The 17,636-nt window shown below is 36.2% G+C and overlaps 1 long non-coding RNA gene across 1 annotated transcript in view; it reads right to left on the reverse strand.

The window, feature by feature from the left end:
* Positions 1-784: 784 nt before the first annotated feature.
* Positions 785-17,636, reverse strand: part of LOC105473276 (uncharacterized) — a 74,950-nt gene continuing 58,098 nt past the window's right edge. Inside the window, exon 6 of the long non-coding RNA XR_011609011.1 lies at positions 785-1,996. This is a non-coding gene — a long non-coding RNA (uncharacterized lncRNA). The remainder of the gene's footprint in view (positions 1,997-17,636) is intronic.

Here is a 17,636-nt window from a genome sequence, read left to right on the forward strand (position 1 = left end):
TTTCAGCAGAGAAGAACTGTTTTATGTGGGAGAAGTAAATAATAGAATCTGACTTTTAGAACTGGAAGTGACCTGAGAAATATCTAAATATCAACTCACTAATTTCATGGATGAGGAAACCCACGACAATAGTATTCAAACGGCAGGCACTATGTTACATATACCTTTCTTTAAAACGAAAATAAAAATACATTTCAAAAAAATCCTAAATAACCAAACAAAAAATTCCAAAAATAAGACCTCTCTAGATTTAGTGATAAGGAATAAGATAAACATTATTGTAGGATTTTATTGTTTGTCACAGTATATGACAAGCAGCAATTTTAACATTTCACTAGTTTTTTTATTGTTCTGTCATAATTTTCACATAAAACATGCTACTGAGAGAAATAACTTTTTCTAACAAAAATAAACTAAGTTCCTATCTATCAACATTGTGAGGAAAATTGTCAGGCATTGCAGAGAGAAATATAGGCTCAATTTTTGAGTAAGGTAGGAGCAACTAATATATTATGCATTTCCCCATTACATGACTTCTTTGATTATCAAACATACAACACTTTATCTACCCTGAATTTACCCTACTCTTTCTCTAAAGAAGGGCTGCATATAAAATAGAAGATTATACAGACATCTATATTTAAACACACACCAATGGAAGAGAAAGAGTTTGTATTTCTATTCAATAGCTACTAAGGAAAGTGTGAAACCTCAGTTTTGTATAAATGAAATATTAGGATAATTTTAATAATGTATACAAAAACAATACTATATTATCATCGCATTCGTGTACTGTATTTTAGGGAAGAACAGAGGATGCTCTAAGGAAATGGTTACTGGGGGAGGCATAAAGCATAGTCCAGTGTGATTAACTACCATCAACTCGTGAATATCAAGTATTGGCTCTTCTTCCAAATAACTATCACTATTTTACAGTTCCTTCCTTAAAACATCCCTTGTTGTTACAATAAAAGATCGTGGAAAAAACACAGGAACCAATTCACTAAAAAAAATAAAATAAAATAAGTACACCAAATAGAAAAGATACAAATATGACTCAGTAAAGGTTAAGAATACATGTAAACTTACATAATCTTGTTTACCTGAAAGAGAAGTTGCCCGTGAAGACAAAGCATCAGAATTTAATAGAAATAATAGCAGTTTGCCAATCAAGGTAAATTGTCTCGGGCCAAACACTTTTTCTTCCTATTCCTCCATTTTTTGGTTTCTGAAATGCAGGTTTGGATGAGATGTTCTGTAGGTTCCTTAGAGGTCTATAATTTTAAATATGTTTGTTTAAACGCTTCACATTTTCTAAATCATTTTGCAACTAAATTAAACATCAACTGAACCTCAGGGTAATATGAGATCATGCAATGAGGGGACATGAAGCCATTGACCGTTTCACATTTATCTTTCACGAGAAAAATGGCTTTTAACCAGAATAAAATTCAACAAGAACCTTTATATCACAAACTGAATGACAACTCAAAATAATATTTTAAAAGCTTTGAATAAATTAATCGTGTCTGGAGAACTTCCTAAGCTAATGCATAATGCTTCTTTTTGTAAGATAACACAAAATTTTTCTGTTTAATGTTTCCAACAACAGGGCTGACTGCATGATAATTAAATGAAATACTATTAGTTTACCCAGATATTACATTGTCATTGTAAATTAGAATACAGGCAGCCCCCAATTTATAGTGGTTCAATTTACTATTTTTCAACTTTATAATGGTGCGAAAGTGATACACATTAAGTAGAAATCTTACTTTAAATACCATTTTTGATGTTTTCCTGGGATGATGAGATGTAGTATGATACTTATGATTCTGGGCAGTTGCAGTGATGCACGGTTCCCAATCAGTCATGCGATCATGAGGATAAACAACTGATATTCCACAGTATATTGAACTTCCAGCATTGTTTGGATATTGTGTTTTATGTTTTCGCATCCCATCATGTCTAAAAAAGGCCAATCTGTCTCCTGTGTCTAGTGAGAAGAAGGGGAAGGCAATTACTCTTGAGAACTCAAAAATAATTGCTCAACAAGGTGGCAAGCCAGTAATAGCTGTTGCATGTGAGTTAGGACTTTCATAATCCACAATCTCAACCACCATAAAGTATAAGAAGTGAATCAGTGATGCAGTGAAATCATCAGCATCAGTTAAATGCACTGTCACCACTATTAAAAACCTGGGTCAGTTAATGATACGGAAAAATTACTTGTCATGTGGATGGAAGACAAGATACAGAAGCAAATACCACTTAGTCTACTGCCAGTCCAGGCTAAGTCAATAAATCTTTTCAATACATTAAAAGAGCATGCTGATGATCCTGTCTACTTGCAAATATTGATAGCAAGTCACGAGTGGTTCTAAGGCTTTAAAAGGTATCAGAATTTTCATAATGTGAAGGTCAGTGGTGAGGAAGCAGATGTCAATAATGAAGGTACCAAAGTTTTTAAGGAAGAGTGGCATAGGATACTTGATAAGAAATATTTGCCAGAACAAATATTTGGTGTGAATAAAACAAGCTTGTTGTGGAAGCATATGCCAGGACATATATATATTCATCAACAGCCCAAGACAATGCCAAGACTCAAGGCATCCAAAGACCATGCAATGATACTTTTGGTTGGAAATGTTGTAGGGTCAAATTAAAGCCTTTACTAATCTATCATTCTCAGAACCCTAGAGCATTCAAGAATGTAAGTGTATTCTTCCTATTTATTATTACCATAACAAGAAAGCCTGGATGATATTAGCATTGCTTGAAGACTGGTTTTTGAACTGTTTTATTCCACATGCAAGAGAATACTGTAGGCAAAACAATATCCCATTCAAGATTCTTCTGATCTTAGACAATGCACCAGAGTACCCACAGCACATTGGTGATATGCATCCTGATGTAACAAATGGTTATTTGCTGTCCAACATGACTCCACTCATTCAACCAGTGGACCAAGTCACAATACTGTATTCAGAAGGTACTATCTACACCAAATGTTTGCACAGGCTGCTCAAATGGCTAAATCTGGCCAAACACAGATAGTTTTGGAAAGATTTTAACATTCCAAATACTATCTGGAACATTGTTGCCACATGGGAGGATGTCGCACAGCAATACATGAATGGCATTTGAAAGAAAATTTCGAAGATGTGTGAACACATTCAAAGGCTTTAACAAAGATTCTGCTGTTGATGAAATGGTAAGGAACGAGATTTTAGTGCTTGGGAAGTAGCTAGAATTGGACATTGATGAAGAGGCTATTCATGAGTTTGTTGGCATTGGTGCTGAGGGGCTGATCGAACTGGAGGAAGAAAGAAGTAAAGAAGTTAAGGCAGAGGAAGAAGTTATATCCAAGGCACCCAGAAAGTTCCCAGTAAAGAAACTGGTGCAGGTGTTTGCTACTGTTGGTAGTGGCATATGGACATTAGAAGAAATGGTTATCAATTCCAAGAGACTCTCAAGAGCTGACAAGTACATACAGGATATTCTTTCTCCTATAAATACACATGTAATGAAAAGAAGAAGCAAGCTATGCAATCAAAATTTGACATCTTCCTGAAGAACACTACGCCTGCTAAACTGTAAATATGTTGATGCCCCAGCGGCTTCCAACAGCTAGTCTCAAGCCTCATTGGAAGAGAGATAAATTGATGACCCTGTTGCTGTAGCATCTCCATCATCTAGCAATCAATCTTGGTTCAATGCTTCATTCTTCAGGCCCAGTGTGCTTTCAGCTGTGTACATTAATGGTAAGTACTCATATAACCATTCTGTTTGTTCGCTTTCAGTATTTGATAAGTTACATGAAATAGTCAAGACTTTATTATAAAATAGTTTTGTGTTAAATGAATTTGCCCAACTGTAGGCTAATGTTAAGTATTCTGAACACACTTGAGGCAGACTATGACATTTGGTAGATTTAGGTGTATTAAATGCCTTTTCAGTTTATGATATTTTCAACTTACATTGAGTTTATTGTGATATAACCTCACTATAAATCAAAGAGCTTCTGTACTGTATTTGGACAGTATATCTCTAAAAATGTTTTATTGAGCAAAGTAGTTAAATTTTTTTCTGATAGAAAAGTTACTGCTCTTGTGCCTATGTACTTTTGGATAGACAACTCTGAAAACCAACATGTATCTTCCAAAAGGTTCAGTGCTAACAGAACTAGCACACATTTCTAATCCTCATCAATATCAATACAATCTAAAACTGTTTTCCTATTCCTTGTAAATTACTATTTTTAGATGGCTTTTTCACAATTTTATAATCCAGGGCAAAATTTTCTTATTCATTTTTCTCGTTCATTTGTTCAAGAAATACACAGTCAGCATCAACTATGTGCCAGGTATATATAGTTTTCTGACGACTTCCAAAACATTCAGAAAACTACTTGGGGGAATAAAAAGCTTTTGGTTCAGCTACAGCTAGATATTTAATCACATAAATATCACATAAAAAATTACATAGTGATTTTTTCTTCTTTTTCCATTAGCTGTTCACCTAATGATAACTTTAACTTAATAACTTTAAAACATAGATGGAAAACTGTGCCTCCCTAAGGTGGTGAACCTAAATGCCTTACAGTACTGAAGACTCTCAATCCTCCGATATAGGGAGCTCTCATCTCACTGTTTCTGGCCTTTGAGCCAAGCCTCCCTGTTTTCTAATCCAAAATTCTTAATCTCAGTACTAGAATTCATAGTTCTAGAACCCATAGGTATTTATGCCCCTAAAACCTCATTGAAAAACATTCCACAGAGTATAGTATGCAATGGTAGAGAAGTGGACATCTGAAACGGCAAGGGTGGTAATAAAAACTCGTATTAGATGCATCTCTTTCCGGCACTATACCGAATTCTTTACATACAATATTTTATGTAATCTATAATTTCTCTGGAGAGAAGTTATAATCACTCCATTTTTAAAGTGAAAAAGTTGATGTTCAGAGAAAGTTCAGGACTCACACAAATTAGACTCTGAGCCCTCTTCTGTTTCAGAGAATTAGAGAAACACAAATAGACCAGGAGAGAAAAAAAGTAAATCCCCAAAAAACGCACATGTATGCTCCTTCCTTCCCCAACCTACGTCCAATGAGTACAGGAATCCAGTTGCTTTTGCTACTCACTGAACCCACCGCACATAGCTGGGAATCTTGTAACGATTTCCTAGACATCATTAAATAAATGATAATTAATTTACAGGCATATTATTCCTTGCCACCTTTATATGGTACCTTTTTTTTTTCCTTGAGACAGGGCCTCATCTGTTGCCCAGGTTGGAGTATAGTGGCATGATCTTGGCTTACTGCAGCCTTAACTTCCTAGTTTAAAATGACCCTCTCACCTCCCGAGTAGATGAGACTACAAGCGTGTACCACAACGCCCAGCTAATATTTGTGTATTTTTATAGAGATAGGATTTCTTCATATTGCCCACTATGGTTTCTAACTCCTGGGCTCAAGTGATCCACCTGCCTGGGCCTCTCTAAGAGCTGGAATTACAGGCATGCACTGCCATGCCTGGCCTATGTGGTGCTTTTTAATGTTAATCATGTATAAAAATAAGTAACACAAATATAAAAATATATATGGCATGAAAAATTGTACACATATCACAATAAAAATCATTGAGCTTTATGAAAAGTAAATACAAGCTTAAATATTTTTAAATGAATATTAATTGGCTTTGGCTTCTACATTGCCAGAGAAGAATAATGTACAAATACACAAAGAAGCAAAAGGAATAAAGGGTTATTGTTAACTAGCTCAGATTTTATTCTTGGCTAATTTCACCAAAATCTTAATCTAGTCAGAGTTATCACTTAGATGATCTTTCTGATTTAGAGTGGAACAAATTTGTTAGAAAAGGGGGGTTTATGATTCTCATTCTCTTAAAAATGAGAAATCCCTCCCCGTGGTGTAGTGAGATAAAGAATATGTTTCAAAATAGAAATTTGTGCTTACTGAGGTTGAAGATAATTGTCATTTTCCAATGCAACTCTGAATTTTATTTTTAGTACTAGATAGAGCGCGTTCAAAGTCCCAAACTTTCTAATTAATGTATGCAGGAATATTGATCTCTGAGCAAAAATAGGAACTGAAAAATGGATAACAGATATTTTGTCTTTCAAATCTAAATAAAACACCACAAAGTTGAAGTGTACATTAAGATCCCATTGCACCGCCAGACACGGTGACTAACGCCTGTAATCTCAGCATTTTGGGAGGCGTAGGCGGGCAGATCACGAGGTCAGGAGATTGAGACCATCCTGGCTAATACAGTGAAACATATCTCTGCTAAAAATACAAAAAAATTAGCCCAGTGTGGTGGCAGGTGCCTGTAGTCCCAGCGACTTGCGAGGCTGAGGCAGGAGAATGGCATGAACCCAGGAGGCGGAGGTTGCAGTGAGCCGAGATCGCGCCACTGTACTCCAGCCTGGGAGACAGAGCAAGACTCCATCTCAAAGAAAACAAAAAAAGATCTCATTGCCAAGAGTCAACAGTCTTAGAAGAGAGGTCATATGGCAAGCAGACATGAGTAAAGCAAAGAAAATAACTCCTCTTCCCAAATATTGAGCCGGTTAGGAGGGTTAGAGAATCAGAGGATTCCTGAATACTGACTAGAATAGAGAACGTCTGTGTGAGAAGTCCTGTATGAAATAACAGGTGTGCGGGCTGGTTCTTCTTCCCCATTCTTGCCTCCTTCCTTAGCTTCATCACAGGGACTTGGTTCTGGATTCTGTACAATATCGTACAAATGTAAATAAACATGGGATTTGGAAGTAATCAAACCTAGTCATTCTAGGCTTCACCACTTAATATAGTTTGACCTGAGGAAAGTACCTTCTTCAAAATTCAATTTCCTCAATTTTTAGGAATCTAAAATAGATGACTACAGGTTATTGGGAGGATTTGAAATAATGATTTTAAGTGCCAAGCACTGACATACAATAGATGCTCATAAAGTCATTGAAGATATTGTCATTGTTGTTGTTAGCAGTTTAATAGTAACAAGAGTTAGTAGCAACATTCGTAGGAAACTATTTAGCTAGTAACACTAGAATGCACTCTCTTTTTGCTGTATAAAAAGAAATTTTAGTGGAGTTAAACTAACCATATTCTTTTCCTCCTCATTCTTGTTTATAAAAATTATGATGTTAGAGCTTTTTATTCATTTTTCTTAGATAATACACAGATTCCCACAATTGAGCTTGAAAATTAATGACTTAATCACATAGTCTGACATCACTTCCAGTCACTCTGTCCCAGATAATGTGTTGCTCAAGTCAGTTCTTCCATTAGTGATAGATGTGCTGCTGATCCATGTACAAAGCCAGCGAGTCACACTCTTCAGTGATTCGCTCTTCAACTGATAGAATGTCATTGACTATGAACGGTATTTCAAATTCAGTTTTAATTCTAGCTTTTCTTAGACCAAGCTTTAACATTTAAATATGTAGAAAATAGTGACAAAAATAAATAAAACTGGACATCGATGACCACTATTAAGTCTGCCCAGCCACTGCAATAGCAGCTAACTTCTTAAAAACTGGTAAACAATATTTATATTGGATAATGGAACCATGTGGAAGGAATGATTTTAATTAAATTCAACTACCAAATTTAGAAAGTGATAGAATAATGAGACAGAAGGAAATTCCCAATACACATTATTGCAGGGGCATTTTTTAAAAAGTTGAACAGCATATCAGGTAATTTAAGGTCTGTTCCTAACAAGCCTGAAAAGTTTGTCGACTCAGTCTTCAGACTTTGCAAAACTATGATAGGCAGCAGTTTCAACTAAATGAGAAACAGTCTGAATTGACAAATCCATAGCCCCTTAATTTTTTTCTTTATAAGTGCTTCTTTTTTTCCAAATCAAATGGTGATCTTGGAAGATTTCAAGAAGATATCCCTCTCCACCTTCCTATGTCTCTGATCTTACTTTGAATTTATGTCACTTGATGCTCTGTAGAAGAATATACTCCTGTTCAAAGCCCGGCTTTGCAATTCTCATTATATCTAGTGTTGGCTTCCTGTGAAAGATGGATAGTTCCATCTAGTAATCCCCGTTATTCTCCCGTTGAAATCATTATTTGCTTTTATGTATTATTTATTTTCCTGGCTGCTTGATTTCTTAAGGTGAGTGGTTATCAAATAAGGATCTAAGACTTCTCTGTATCAACTCTCACCTAGGGTCAATTTTGGTCTCCAAGGGACATTTGGCGATGGTTGGAGTTATTTTTTATTGTCACAACTAGGAGAGCACTATTGGCACCTAGAGGATAGAGGCCAGGGATGCCTTTTAACATTTTACAATGCACAGGACAGCCACTCACAACAAAGAATTACAAATGTCAATACTGCCACTGTTGAGAAACCCTGCAAAAAGGAAGCAATGGATATTCTGAGCTATTTTCAATAACTTTTAAAAGCCTAATAAAATGTGCACTTATCTAAAACCACATCATACCAGATAAATAGAATTTAAATTGTCTTTGTTTTTGGTTGATTTCAAAATAAATCGGTTTAGTGTTGCCTCTTATTTCATGCTCTTGAGAAGCCCTGGTTGGCAACTGTCTACGCTATTTAATGAGAAATGGTTTGTTTATAACAAATATAATTGAGCTGGCATTTTTTTAAATATAAGGTTAATGAAGGAATAGATTAATAAAAGCAATAATTATTGCTGATGAAGTTAATAACCACTGATAGAGGTCTTATTTATCACAAAAGAATGCTTAATCTTATATAAAGGATATGTAATCTTGTCTTCTAAAAAACATAAACAAAAAAAATTTCCAAGTGAGTTTGTCTTCTTTTCTAATTAAAATTTCATCACAGCTCCCCATACTAGCTTGCTGCCTATCATTTTAGTTTTGATTTTAATTGGTTATTCATCTCCCTGGTGTTTGGTGAATGTACAGATCTCTTTATGGGATTTTCAGACTTGAAAGTATTTTCTCAGCTCCAGATGAGAAAATCATTTTCTTGACCTAACTATTCTGCTCTTGTACATTTCTCTTTTTTCCACGATAGTTTTCAACTGGAATGCTTTTTGCCTTTCTTTTGATTAGCTCTCCTCCATCTTCCTGTGGTGTGGATTTACTATTTTTGATCTACAAGAACCACTATGACCCAGGCCAACAACAATCCTTCTCTAACTATGTATGAAGTTCCCTTCGATCTCCATTTGCCTTGATGCATAAGGCAAGTAAAAAGCAGTGGGAATGGTAAAGACAGTTGGTGACCCACTTTTAACACTGAAACATGTTGAACAGCATTACGCTATTTCCAAGGTAGAATCTGTGTGTTATACCTTTCTCTTCAAAACCAATCCTCACACCACTCCTGCTGAGACTTTGCTAAGTCTCTCTACTTTTGTGTATCATATTTTTGTAAAACCTTGAAATATATACTGTTTTTGGTCATTCTATTCTCTAGACTATTATAAGCTTCTGCTACCCTTTAGAAGAGTTGAGTGGCTACTTCAGCCTCGAAAGAGGATGAAATGTAAAGGGCCTGCAATTCTGATAGCTGCGGAATCAACATAAAAGTGCCCTTTTGAGTAGATGGCAAAATCAAGTCACGGTCACTATCAATATTGTATATCCTAAAATTTAAAGATTATAGGGTATAAATTTTCATTAAATCAGTTGATAATTGTGGCTGAATGCAATTGGCCAAGACCCAGGCTAGGTGGCAGTAAAATAAACATGATCCTCTCTCAAGGGGCTCATATCCTGCTAGAGGAAACTTACAGGTAAGCAAAGACAATGTGTCATGTAGCATATGTGAGATATGCACAGTACATAGAAATAAACACAGTATAATAGAAACATGAAGGGACCTGTTCAATCCTGCAGAAGCAGGGGAGGGGAAATTGGGGAGACTATGCTTATTACATTCTCTATTTAAAATTTTCCACAATACTCTACTATTCCCTCAACCTCTGTATAAGATACAATTTACTCCCTCAGTAAAAACTACCAATATCTCTGATTTCTCATCATCTTTTTCCTTCTGCTATTTACGTTCTTTCTTATTTCCTCAATTGCTTATTTTCTCCATTTCTAACCATGAAACGGCTATCTCAGTAATAAATATCTGACTGGGGACAACTTGATTTCCAGGACACTTTTGACTAGTTGTCAGAGGAAATAAATTTAGTTTGGGAATATTTTCATTCTTTAGGTATTAATTCTACTTTTCTTTTACTCCATTAGAAGTCTCACAGAGAGGACCCAAATTTCTAGCTAGATATTTTGCCTCTGCCGCAATATGGGACTTGTAAAGCTTTCAGATAGAAGGAAGGCACAGGCCGGGCCAGGGGCTCACGCCTGTAATCCCAGCACTTTGGGAGGCCAAGGCGGGCGGATTACGAGGTCAGGAGATCAAGACCATCCTGGCTAACACAGTGAAATCCCGTCTCTACTAAAGAATACAAAAAATTAGCCGGGCATAGTGGCGCACACCTGTAGTCCCACCTCCTCCGGAGGCTGAGGCAGGAGAATGGTGTGAACCCGGGAGGCGGAGCTTGCAGTGAGCCGAGATCCCACCACTGCACTCCAGCAGCCTGGGCAACAGAGCGAGACTCCATCTCAAAAAAAAAAAAAAAAAAAAAAAAAAAAAGAAGGCAGGCACAAAAGCCTGAGCTATGTCACACTATTGCTCAGAAAGTAAGACTTTATGGGAATAGCCCAGTTTAAACTCTGCTTTTCTTCTGTAAATAAATTCAAGTCACTTGATCTTCCTTTGAAACTTTCTAGCTAATCCTTTTGTTGAGTCCCTCTGGTGCTTAAGCAAATGGTTAAAACTAATTTGTTTCCCACCTTGGGGAAAACGTTTGTTGCAGAAGAATTAACTTAACTAGATCAACAAAGCAGCTACCTCCTTTGTTATCTTAGATTCCTACCATCTCTAAGCCCCAGAATGTTCTGACCCTGAAGCCTGTGCAGGCTGGATATTTTTAGTATTCCTCTCCAATATCCTCTGAAAAGTAGTTACCTGATTTGGAAAAAATACACTTGTTAAATGTATTTTAATAATATAAATTACTTACTTTAAAATCACATATGTGTCTGTATATACACATAAATATATATGATACATAATTATATGTATATTTGTATATGTATAATTACATGTGTCATATGATATAAATTTAAGCACCATGTGTATATAGATGCAAACACAAATTCAACTTAGATTAGAATCACATGTAAGAGCTTGTCAAAAAATTAAAATAATCTACCCTGATTTCAATTCTAATTTAAAAATAAATTAATTGATGTACAGAAATCTAACATAACTACTCAAAGTCATACAAGCTAGTTAATAACAGAATTAGCTTGAACTAATAACAAGTATTCCACATTTCTACTCCAGTGCCTTGTCCGTGTTAAAAATTTCACAATTAACTTGTGGTGTACGCAGAGTCATTTTTATTGTCACCATCTGTGATAGGACATCAGAGGTATGTGCTCTGGAGCAATGAGATTTTATCAGTCAAGGATGACTAAATGAGAAAATGCTTGTCTAGTACTTACCAAACTGACTGGCACAGAATACATTTTTAATAAATCTTAGCTTTTGTTGTTGTAGTTGTTTTGGTTGTTATTGACACGTAAATGTTGTAATTACTTTAAAGATGGCTGCTAAAGATCCAGTATAATAGCTCACAACTATAATCCCAGCACCCTGAGACGCTGAGGCAGAAGGATCCCTTGAGGCCAGGAGTTAAAGACTAGCCTGGGCATAGCAAAACCCTGCCTCAATAAAAAAAATGATAATTAAAAAATTAGCCAAGTGTGGTGGTACCCACCTAAAGTCCCAGCTACTCAGTAGGCTGAGATGGGAGGTTCTCTTGAGCCTGGGAGGCTGAGGCTACAACGAACTGTAATTGTGCTACTGCACTGCAGCCTCAGTGACAGAGCAAGATCCTGTGTTAAAATAAATAAATAAATAAAGTGGCTGCTAAATAATTAATTATGATCGGATAATTTTTTCTAATAAAATTATCAGGTCAAATGGAAGAGAACAGAGGCCTCAGAAATAACACCACACATCTACAACCATCTGATCTTTGAAAAACCTGACAAAAACAAGAAATGGGGAAAGGATTTCCTATCTAATAAATGGTGCTTGGAAAACTGGCTAGCCATATGTAGAAAGCTGAAACTGAATCCCTTCCTTACACCTTATAAAAAATTAATTCAAGATGGATTAAAGACTGAAATGTTAGACCTAAAACCATAAAAACCCTGGAAGAAAACCTAGGCAATACCATTCAGGACATAGGCATGAGCAAGGACTTCATGACTAAAACACCAAAAGCAATGACAACAAAAGCCAAAATTGACAAATGGAATCTAATTAAACTAAAGAGCTTCTGTACAGAGAAAAAAAAAAAAAAAAAACAGAAACCTACCATCAGAGTGAACAGGCAATCTACAGAATGGGAGAAAATTTTTGCAATCTACCCATCTGACAAAGGGCTAATATCCAGAATCTACAAGGAACTTAAACAAATTGACCAGAAAAAATCAAATAACCCCATCAAAAAGTGGGCAAAGGATATGAACAGACACTTCTCAAAAGAAGGCATTTATGCAGTCAACAGACACATGAAAAAATGCTTATCATCACTGGTCATCAGAGAAATGCAAGTCAAAGGCACAATGAGATACCATCTCACACCAGTTAGAATCGCGATCATTAAAAAGTCAGGAAATAGGTGCTGGAGAGGACGTGGAGAAGTAGGAATGCTTTTACACTGTTGATGGGAGTGTAAATTAGTTCCACCATTGTGGAAGACAGTGTGGTGATTCCTCAAGGATCTAGAACAAGAAATACCATTTACCCAGCCATTCCATTACTTGGTATATACCCAAAGGATTATAAATCATGCTACTATAAATACACATGCACACATATGTTTATTGCGGCACTATTCACAATAGCAAAGACTTGGAACAACCCAAATGTCCATCAATGACAGACTGGATTAAGAAAATGTGGCACATATACACCATGGAATACTATGCAGCCATAAAAAGGGATGAGTTCATGTCCTTTACAGGGACATGGATGAAGCTGGAAACCATCATTCTCAGCAAACTACCACAAGAACAGAAAACCAAACACCGCATGTTCTCACTCATAGGTGGGAATTGAACAATGAGATCACTTGGACACAGGGTGGGGAACATCACACACTGGGGCCTGTGGTGGGGTGGGGGGATTGGGGAGGGATAGCATTAGAAGAAATACCTAATGTAAATGATGAGTTAATGGGTTCAGCAAACCAACATGGCACATGTATACATATGTAACAAACCTGCACATTGTACACATGTACCCTAGAACTTAAAGTATAATAATAATAATAATTATCTGGTAATAATTAATTTTATTTTATGTGATTAATTTATTAAAAATATGTATTAATAATTCCAGGGCAGCTTTTTTTTTAATTGAAACGGAGTCTTGCTGTGTCACCCAGGCTGGAGCTCAATGGCAGAATCTCGGCTCACTGCAACCTCCACCTCCCTGGTTCAAGCGATTCTCCTCCTTCAACCTCCTGAGTAGCTGGGACTACAGGCACGTGCCATCACACCCAGCTAATTTTTTGTACTTTTAGCGGAGACGGTGTTTCACTGTGTTAGCCAGGATGGTCTCTATCTCCTGACCTTGTGATCCACCTGCCTCAGCCTCCCAAACTGCTGTGATTACAGGTGTGAGTCATTGCACCCGGCCAGGGCAGCCATTTTATTTATTTACTTATCTTGCAGACTAGAGATTCCTGCTTTGGGTCCTTGAGCCTTAGAATTTCATGAAAGTGTTTAAGAAGGCTTGTAAATGCCCAGAATGTATGCTTAAATTGTTTAATATATATGGCAATGTCTTATTCTGGAAGAGAAGTGATAGTCATTATCAGTTTTCAAGGTTCACCCATGTTGTAGCATGTATCAGTACTTCATTCCTTCTTACTGTCAAACAATATTCTATTGGACAGATTACCATGTTTTGTTTTTCCATTTATCAGCTGATGAACATTTCTACTATATGGCTATCAAAATAATGCTAATATGAACATTGTGTACAAGTATTTATGTGAAAACTTTTTTGCAATTCTCCTGGGTATGTGCCTAAGAGAATTGCTGGGACAAATAAAAACTTTACGTTTAACTTTTTGAAAAATTGCCAGCTTGTCTTCCAAGGGTGTTGCACTATTTTATGCTCCCACCAGCAATATATAAGGGTTACAATTTTACATCCTCACCAATTTTCCTTTTTTAAAAAAAATATATATTCATCCTAATGAGTGTGAAATGATAGTCCATTATGGTTTCCATATGCATTTCCCTAATAACCAATAATGTTGAGAATGTTTTCATGTGTTTATTAACCATTTGTATTTTTCTTTGGGGAAAAAAAATAGACGACCGGGCATGGAGGCTAATGCCTGTAATCCCAGCACTTTGGGAAGCTAAGGCAGGTGGATCACCTAAGGTCAGGAGTTCAAGACCAACCTGGCCAACATGGTGAAACCCCGTCTCTACAAAAATACAAAAATTAGCCAGGCATGATGGCCGATGCCTGTAATCCCAGCTATTCGGGAGGCTGAGGCGAGAGAATCACTTGAACCCCGGAGGCGGAGGTTGCACTGAGCCAAGATTGTGCCATTGTATTCCATCCTGGGCTACAGAGCAAGACTTCATCTGAAAAAAAAAATTTTTAAGTCCATTCAGATTCTTTGCCTATTTTTTATTGATTTATTTGTCTCTTTTGGTTTAATAGTAAGAGTTATTTATATATTCTGAATACTAGACCCCATCAGATACATGATTTGAAATATTTCTCCCACTCTTTGGGTTGTCTTTTCACTTTATTGATGACATCCTTTGAAACACAAAGGTTTTAAATTTTTATGAAGTTCAATTTATCAATAATTTTTTTTTGGCTTGTGCATTAGCTGTTATGTGTAAAAATTATTTGCTTAATTCAAGGTCACAAATATTTAGATGAATAATTTTTTCTAAGAATTTTATAATTTTACCTGTTACATTTAGGTCTTTGATCTCTTTTGAGTTAATTTGTGTATGTGGTGCAAGCCAGGGATCCACCTTCTGGAATATTAACACAATATAGCTTGATATAGGTAAAGCAGATACCCAAATTATATCATTCCTTTTAAGATCTTCTCTAATTCAAGGTTGAATACAACATATTTCATTTTAGATAAAGAAACAATTTTATAACCTAGATTTTCTAAAGAGTTAAATTTTATGTATCTGGCTTATTTCACTTAAGATAATGACCTCTAGTTCCATCTACATTGCTGCAAATGACAGGATTTCACTCCTTTTTTATGACCAAATACTATTCCATTGTGTTTATATACCACATTTTCTTTATCCATTCATCCTTCGCTAGACACTTAGGTTGATTCCATATCTTTCCTATTGTGAATAGTGCTGCAATAAACATACGAATGCATGATACTCAGAAATAATAAATACTTGATGTTACAGATACCCAAAATACCCTGACTTGATCATTTCATAGTCTATGCATGTAACAAAACATCACATGTACCTCATAAATATGTACAAATGTCTGTGTGAATAAAAAAGAGAAGAAACATTGTAATAACAAGTTATAAATTGCAAATATTAAAAAACTAAATTTTTAAAATTAAATATTAATAAATTATTCTTAATGACAAAAGGAGGTGTAGCCCTATTACATTGAGATGTCATATAATTACCATTGCATTCCCTCTGACCTGGGGAAAACACCATCAAATCACATAATCTTGAGTAGCTCATAGAACATTCACAGCAGAGAAAATGAAAATAGTACCAGAATAATAGAAATAAAGAGCAATCTCTGAAGTAAGAAACAATTCCAGGCCGGGCGCGGTGGCTCACGCCTGTAATCCCAGCACTTTGGGAGGCCGAGGCGGGCGGATCACAAGGTCAGGAAATCCAGACCACGGTGAAACCCTGTCTCTACTAAAAATACAAAAAATTAGCCGGGCGCGGTGGCGGGCTCCTGTAGTCCCAGCTACTCAGGAGGCTGAGGCAGGAGAATGGCGTAAACCCAGGAGGCGGAGCTTGCAGTGAGCCGAGATCGCGCCACTGCACTCCAGCCTGGGCGACAGAGCGAGACTCCGTCTCAAAAAAAAAAAAAAAAAAAAAAAAAAGAAACAATTCGAACTGGTATTTTGATGACCATATTGTGTGTAGTGCATTGTAAGTATCAAATAAACTTAAATTTTGAACAATTATATGTATCAAAAATATTTAATAGTAATTCAATTCCAATTCAAGAAAGTAATATCCCAGCACAAATTAAACAAGATACTCAAAGTATCAACAAAATTTGGGTAACTCCCAAAGTGAATTCCAGACTCAACCAAGATAGAGATAATTATCTTAGTTACACCTGGATAGGTACCTCGTCTCAGTAAACTCTCACTAGACTATTTTCTTGATTCTGGTTTGAAGATTAGGCAAATCAGGTAAGCAACACCAAAAAATCATTATCTCCAAAGAGAGGTGTACACACCTACTTGTGTATGCAAATGCCTTATTAGGATATTAGAAAAAAAAGTAGGGCCGGCCGCGGTGGCTCAAGCCTGTAATCCCAGCACTTTGGGAGGCCGAGACGGGCGGATCACGAGGTCAGGAGATCGAGACCATCCTGTCTAACCCGGTGAAACCCCGTCTCTACTAAAAAATACAAAAAACTAGCCGGGCGAGGTGGCGGCGCCTGTAGTCCCAGCTACTCGGGAGGCTGAGGCAGGAGAATGGCGTGAACCCAGGAGGCGGAGCTTGCAGTGAGCTGAGATCCGGCCACTGCACTCCAGCCTGGGCGACAGAGCGAGACTCCGTCTCAAAAAAAAAAAAAGAAAAAAAAATAGAATATCTATGTTTTTAATTTCAAAAATGAAAAAATGTAATGTTTACCGGTATTTAACTATTAATATGACTCCATATGGATGACCATATTCAGCCTATAAATTAGATGATATTATGTCATGTGGAAGATTTATCCCAAAGATAGAGTAAAAGTTCTACACATGGAGAGGGTAATAAAAAAGGTCTCATTAATTGATTTGCTTAAAACATAAAGTATCATATTTCGGTGCACGTGTAACCAGAAAAGAGATGTATTGATTAGATTATCCAGTTTAAAATAAACAAATTCTCATTAAATAGGCAAAAAACTATAGAATATTTCTGTAAAAATCTGGGTTTAAGATATTACTAGACATGAGAAGGGGGAAAATTGAACAATAAGAGAATCATAGAACTAATTCCTATACTCTCTAGCAGAAAAACTTTATCCGCCACATTGGAAGATAAACAATGATAATCTAGTTGGAGCTGACAAAAGATGCCAAAAATGTTAAAATTATCTAAAAGGCTTTTGAAACATGAGTTTATATATTATTTACAATGAGCGGTGTTATAGAATGTTTGTGATTTTAGTGAGTGAGAAAGTGATTGGCTTTCAAAAGAACTTCATGTTATAGAGAGAGTATTTTAAAGAAACAACTTTTAGAAATATTGATCTTTGTATATCATTACTGCTGAAATATATGCAT

The sequence above is a fragment of the Macaca nemestrina genome, chromosome 10, assembly GCF_043159975.1.
Source record: "Macaca nemestrina isolate mMacNem1 chromosome 10, mMacNem.hap1, whole genome shotgun sequence".
NCBI lineage: Eukaryota > Metazoa > Chordata > Mammalia > Primates > Cercopithecidae > Macaca > Macaca nemestrina.